The sequence below is a fragment of the Sminthopsis crassicaudata genome, chromosome 2 (genome assembly GCF_048593235.1).
Source record: "Sminthopsis crassicaudata isolate SCR6 chromosome 2, ASM4859323v1, whole genome shotgun sequence".
NCBI lineage: Eukaryota > Metazoa > Chordata > Mammalia > Dasyuromorphia > Dasyuridae > Sminthopsis > Sminthopsis crassicaudata.
Window position 1 is genome coordinate 369,280,176 of NC_133618.1, and position 7,586 is coordinate 369,287,761.

A 7,586-nucleotide genomic window follows, 5' to 3' on the forward strand; every position below is an offset into this window, starting at 1 on the left:
GAATTTCTTGTTGCACAGGAAGAATTGGATTCAGAAGGTAAAAATAACAGTTTACACTCATTTCCCAGTGTTCCTTTTCTGGATATAGCTGATTCTGTCCATCATTAATCACTTGGAATTGGATTAGCTCTTCTCTATGTTGAAGATATCCACTTCCATTAGCATATATCCTCATACAGTATCATTGTTGAAGTGTATAATGATCTTCTGGTTGTGCTCATTTCACTTAGCATCAGTTGATGTAAGTCTCTCCAAGCCTCTCTGTATTTCTCCTGTTGGTCATTTCTTACAGAACAATAATATTCCATAACATTCATATACCATAATTTACCCAACCATTCTCCAATTGATGGACATCCATTCATCTTCCAGCTTCTAGGCAAATCCATCTTAAAGGATAAGGAAAGAATGAAGGAAAAAAGATGATTTATTACATTTTCCAATGTGTCAGACACAGCTAAAGAGACAGAAAAAAAAAACAATTGCAGATAACAAGAACCAACAGAGCATAATATCTCTACAGACAAGGGAATAAAAAATATCTAGAGAAGATGGATCAACAGTATCAAAAGGTGATGAGAGTTTTAGGAGGATTGTTATTGTTTTTATTCAATTATTACATCCAACTTTTCATGATCCCATTTGGGTTTTCTTGACAAAGATATTGGAATAGTTTGCCATTACCTTCTCCATGTCATTTATTTTTTCACAGATAAGGAAACTGAGGAAATAGAGTTAAGTGACTTGTGCAGGGTCACACAATTAGTAAGTATCTGAAGTCAGATTTGAACTCAGAAAGATGAGTGTTCCTGACTCCAGGCCCAATACTCTTTGACACTACCTAGAAATATTAGGACAAAATTATAGGCCTTTATACTTGGAGATTAGGAGATGACAGATGATTTCTAAGAAAGCATTTCTTTTTTTTTTTTTTAAATAATTTAAGACATTAAAGTATTTTATTTGAGTATATTTCGTACTGGAGATATCAAGTCTTGTTATCAAAATAATAAATACATTTTTATTTGCATTGGACTTTATTTATGAAATATATATTTTAGAAATATAGGGTACCTATGTAAACAAATTATTATAATTATATGCATAGTAGGGCAACAAAGCTCACAAAATGCCAAAAAAAGAAATATTACATAAATCCTTTTCATACTATAATGCAATGAAGTTAATGGAAACAGATTAAAAATTAATTGTAATATAAATAATCTAATTTAAAAGACCAAATATGTCAAAGAAAAAAATCATTAAATATAATCAATAATAACAGAATGACATCAGTGAGATTTTTTCACAACTCCACCAACAATGCATCAGTGTCCCCGTTTTCCCCACAGCCCCTCCAACATTCATCATTATTTTTTCCTGTCATCTTAGCCAATCTGACAGGTGTGTAATGATATCTCAGAGTTGTCTTAATTTGCATTTCTCTGATCAATAGTGATTTGGAACACTCTTTCATATGAGCAGAAACAGTTTTAATTTCATCATCTGAAAATTGTCTGTTCATATCCTTTGACCATTTATCAATTGGAGAATGGCTTGATTTCTTATAAATTAAAGTCAATTCTCTGTATATTTTGGAGATGAGGCCTTTATCAGAACTTTTAACTGTAAAAATGTTTTCCCAATCTGTTACTTCCCTTCTAATCTTATTTGCATTAGTTTTGTTTGTGCAGAAACTTTTTAATTTGGTGTAATCAAAATTTTCTATTTTGTGATCAATAATGGTCTCTAGTTCTCCTTTGGTCACAAATTCCTTTCTCCTCCACAAGTCTGAGAGGTAAACCATCCCATGTTCCTCAATTTATTTATGATTTCGTTCTTTATGCCTAAATCTTGGACCCATTTTGATCTAATCTTAGTATGTGGTGTTAAATGTGGGTCCATTCCTAGTTTCTGCCATACTAATTTCCAGTTTTCCCAGCAGTTCTTGTCAAATAATGAATTCTTATCCCAAAATTTGGGATCTTTGGGTTTGTCAAACACTAGATTGCTATTTTTATTCACTATCTTGCCCTGTGAACCTAACCTATGCCACTGATCAACTAGTCTATTATAAGAAAGCATTTCTAATTGAGGAGTGAGAATTGAAACCATGGTATAAGGAATCCATACCTGTATGAGGGGCAGAGTGAAGTTGGCAAGAAAAGAGAACACTTTATTCTCTTTGAGCTCAATAATCTCTTCAGGTTTTTTGAGTCCCTTTGGACTCTGAAAGCATTTAGGAGCTTGTGGCTTCCAGTTGCAAAAGGGAAGATTAATGAGATCAATTCTACTTCAGGTTGGTAAAGGAAAAAACTTTGAGAAGATACCAACATAAGAGGAGCTAGTAGGCTTCATCATATCCTTATTCTTATCTTGCTACACTAGGGTTTTGGGTAACTTCTCTTTGGATGAGATTCCATGACCCTCTCTGTATCTTTCTTTCTGTCTCTGTCTCTGCCTTTGTCTTTGTGTCTGTCTCTGTCTGTCTCTTTCTCTCTCTCTCTCTCTCTCTCTCTCTCTCTCTCTCTCTCTCTTAGTTGGACTGTTATTTCACTTACATTGGGAGAGCTTCTTTTCTCAGTATTGTCTGGCATATATTCTCCTATGCATACTTTCTCTTATTTCTTTGCTATATTATGGATAAATACCATCTGCTATGTGTGTTCATTGTAGAATTAGTATTTAGGTAGGATATAAGCTTAGGATATAAGGCTTGGGGTCCTGCTCCACCATCCCCATAATGAAACTGATTAGAAATTAACTTGAACCTAAAAATCACATTCCCTAGACTAATAATATTATATTTCTTTAATATAATTTTGGTCTGGTAACTCCTCTTTCTGAGGGAAGTATTTCCTACTTTTTTCTCCCAGAAGGAATTAAAGTCTCTCTTAGAGAAGGATTGAGGGAGAAGAACCTATTCTGTCTCCCTTCAGATCATACAATGACACCTCCCATGTTGCATGTGGAAGACAGCCCTTACCACAGAAGTAAGGAGAAAGATGGAATAAAAGCTGTATGGCTCATACACTTATAGATTTAGAGCTGAAAAACATCACAGAAACCTCACATTAAAGCTCCAAGTCATCTTGAAATCATCTACATTAGAAGCTGTAATTTCAAAGGAAAAAAAGAACTGGACTCATTACTTAAACCACATCAATACTTAAATTTAACTTTATCTTAAAACTTGAAAAAAAAATAGAACTGGCCTAATGAATAAAAAGACACAAAAATTCACTGAAGAAAAGAACTCCCTTAAAAGCTGAATAGACCAAATATAAAAAAGATACAAAAATCTCACTGAAGAAAAAATTCCTTAAAATTAGAATTGGCAATATGAGACATCAAGAAACAATAAAACAAAATCAAAAGAATTTTAAAAACCAGAAAAATATGAAATATGAGAAAAATAGCTGACCTGGGCAATAGATCAAGGAGAGATAATTTAAGAATTCTTGAGGTATCTAAAATCTATATCAAAGAAAGAACTTAAACATCATATTTCAAAATATTATCAAGAAAAACTTCCCCAATAATCTTAAATTCCTAGGGCAAAATAAAAATCAAAAGAATCCACCAATTGCCTCTTGAAAGAAATCCCAAAATGAAAACTCTCAGGAATATTATAGTCAAATTCCAAAAGTTCTCAGATCAACAAAAAAGCAACCAGAAACAATTCAAATATGTAGCCAGAGTCAGGATCACACAAGATTTAGCAGCTTCTACATTAAAGGAATGGAGGGTTTGGGTAGAAAGAAGGCAAAAGAAAGAGGATTACAACCAAGAACCACCTACCCAGCAAGTCTGAGTGTAATCCTTCAAGGGAAAAATGGATACCTATTTTTTCTTCTTTTTTGCAAAGCAATTGCAGTTCAGTGATTTGTCCAGGGTTACTCAGCTAGTAAATGTTAAGTGTCTGAGGCTCGATTTGAACTCAGGTCCTCCTAACTCTGAGGTTAATAAACTATTCACTATGCCATCTAGTTGCTCCCAAAATGAATATTTAATGAGAGGACTTTCCAGCATTCCTGATGAAAAGACCAAAGCTGAATAGAAAATTTGATACTTAAAGATTGAAAAGAAGCACAAAAAAGACAATTATGAAAAAAGCTATCATAAGGGAACTGATAAGGTTAAATTGTTTACATTTCTATGTGAAAAGAAGATATATTTTTACATATAAACTTCTATGAACTTTATCATTAGGGCAGCTAAAAAGAGTTTACATAGACAGAGGTTATGGATATGAATCAATTTTGTTGGAATGATAACCAAAAATAGAATTCAGCAGTGAGAAAAAGGAATACATTGGGAGAAGTGGAACAGAGAAGTAGAATGGGACAAATTTTCTCACATAAAATTTTTACAATGGAGGGGCAAAGGGAGAGGGATAGCAGAAAATGCTTAAATTTTGCCATCATAGGAATTAATTTAAAAAGAAAAGAATATAGATATGCACGTATGTGTACGTGCACACACACACACACACACAATTATTTAAAGAAATATAATTAACCCAACAAGGAAACATGTGGAGAAATAGATAAGAGATATGGGTAAGAGGAGTGATAAAAGGGAATCTGGGTGACAGGAGGCAGTGGTCAAAATCAAAATAATCTTTTGAGGAGGACGGGGAGAGAAAGAGAGAGAGAGAGAAACAGAGACAGAGACAGATAGAGAAGATAAAACAAAGAAAATACTATGAAAGGAATCATAATAATCATAATCATAATAACTGAGAATATGAATAGGATGAGTTAAGCCATAAAATGGAAGCAGATATCAGAATATATTAAAACCAGAACCCAACAATATGTTGTATGTAAGAGACTCACAGAAACAAAAACAGAAAGACATACACAGAATTAAAATAAAAGGCTGGAGCAGAATCTATTATGCTTCAGCTGAAGTAAAAAAGGCAAGGATAGCAATCATGATCTCAGACAAACAAAAGTAAAAATAGACTTAATTAAAAGAGTTAATCAGGAAAACTACATTTTGTTAAAAGATATCATAGACAGCTATAATAAAAAAATCAACTAAACCATTAAATATATCTGATAATAAACTTAGCTTAATTTAAAATTTAATTTTAAAATTTATAACCATTTTATCTGTATTTTTAAATCTATATTTTATTTTTCAATTATAGGCTGAGTATGAAACTAAGTCAAATTTATTTTTTAAAAAACTGTCATACCCTAATTGATAAATGGTCAAAGGATATAGATAGGCAGTTTTCATAAAAAGAAATCAAAGCTATTCATGATCATATGAAAAAAAATGCTCTAAATCACTATTAATTAGATAAAGGTAAATTAACTCTGAGGCACCAACTTACACTTGTGAGAAATGACAAATGCTGAAGAAAAATAGGTATCATATTGAACCACTGATAGAGTAGTAAATTGGTTCAAAACACTTTGGAGATCAATTTGGAACTATGCCAAAAGAGTTACAAAAATGTGCAAATCCTTTGATCCAGCAATACCATGCTTAGGTTTTTATCCCAAAGATAGCAAGCAAAAAGGAAAAGGACCTGTTCCGCACACATAGAAAAAATTTATAGTAGCCCTTTTTGTAGTGGCAAAAAATTGAAAATTGAGAGGATGCTTCTTGCTAAGGGAATGGTTGAACAAATTATAGTGTAAGATTGTGAGAGAATAGTATTGAACTATAAGAAATGATAAGAGGAATGATTTCACACAAAATATGGCAAGACTTATATGAACTGCTACAAAGTGAAGTGAAAAGACCTGGCAGAACACTGGACACAATAATAATAATGTTATATTGATGACCAATTGTAAAAGATTTAGCTACTCTGATCAATAAAACAATCCAAGACAATTCATGATGAAAAATTACTTATCTGCCACCAGAGAGAGAACTGGTGAACTCTGAGTGTAAATTGAAGTATAATTTTTCACTTTATATTTCTTGGTTTTTTAAAATATGGATATATTTTTTGATTACTTCACATGTATAATTGATATATTGTTTGCCTTCTCACTAGGTGAGAAGGGATGGGGGACAGAAAATTTGGAACTCAAAATTTAAAAAGAAAAAACATTTAAAAGAAATAATGAACTTTTTAAAAACAAAATGAAAGTGATGGAAAACATAAGATTTAGATAATCTTAAAATATGTATATATACATATTTATATATATATGTATATATATATATATATATATACACACACACATATATATATATTTAAATCATCTAGACTAGGGATTTCTAATCTAAGATCCAAAGATTACCTCCCAAGGGGTTCCATGAATGGATTTCAGGGAGTCTTTGAACTCAGATAAGGAAAAAAATACACCTTTATTTTATTCTGACTAAAATTTAGAATTTCATTCAATTATGATTTTTGTTTTAATAATATCATTATGGGGGGGGGGAAAGGGAATGAGTTTAACCAAATTGTCAAAGGACCCATGACACAGGAAAGAATAAGTAACCCTGATCTAGTCCAACACTCTCATTTTACTACCTAGAGGAGTAAAGTGACTTGCTCAATGGCACATTGTCATGGCCAGATTACATTGGAAGTATTTTATTCACTTCTGGGAGTCACATTTTGGATAGAACATTAACAAGTTGAAAAGTATCCAGGGAAGGCCAACTTGAATGGTGAGGGGATTTAATATCATAATCAGTTGAAGGAACTGAAGAAGTATAGTCTGGAGAAGAAAAGACTTAAGGGGCATATAAAAGTCCTTAAAATACTTGTAGGGAGTTGTCATTTGGAAGAGGGATTAGATTCCTTCTGCCCAAGGGGCAGTACCAAGAGCAATAGGTGAAAGTGCAGAGGCTTAATGTAAGGAAAAAACTTTTTAACAATTAGAACTGTTCCAAAAATGGAATGGACTGCCTCTGAAAGAAATGAATTACTTAATCCTGGTGACCTTTGAAGTGAAAGCTGCTATGATTACTAACTATGCTGTGGATAGCGATTCTCAAACTTTTTGGTCTCGAAACACCGTTGTACTTTTAAAAATGATTGAGGACCCATAAGAGTTTTTGTGAGTTATATCTACTGATATTTTATTGTATTAGAAATGAAAGTTTCTCTTCAACAATGAGATGATTCAAACCAGTTTCACTTGTTCAGTGGTAAAGAGAGGCATCTACACTCAGAGAGAGAACCATGGGAACAGATTGTGGAACCCAACATAGCATTCTCACTCTCTCTGTCATTATTTACTTGCATTTTGTTTTTTTTTCTCAATTTTTCTTTTTCTTCCTTCTTGATTTGATTTTTCTTGTGCAGTAATATAACAGTATAAATATGCATATATATTGGATTTAACATGTATTTTAATATATTTAACATATATTATACTACCTGCCAGCTAAGGGAGAAGGTGGGAAGAAGGAGGGAATTTGGAACAAAAGGTTTTGCAAGGGTCAGTTCTGAAAAAATTACCCATGCATATGTTTTGTAAAAAAAAAAAAAAAAAAAAAAGCTTTAATTAAAAAATAAAATTTAAAAAAAATGAAAAGTTTTTTAATAGTATTTTATTTTTCCAAATACATGCAGCTCTCAACATTCATCTTTGCAAAAACTT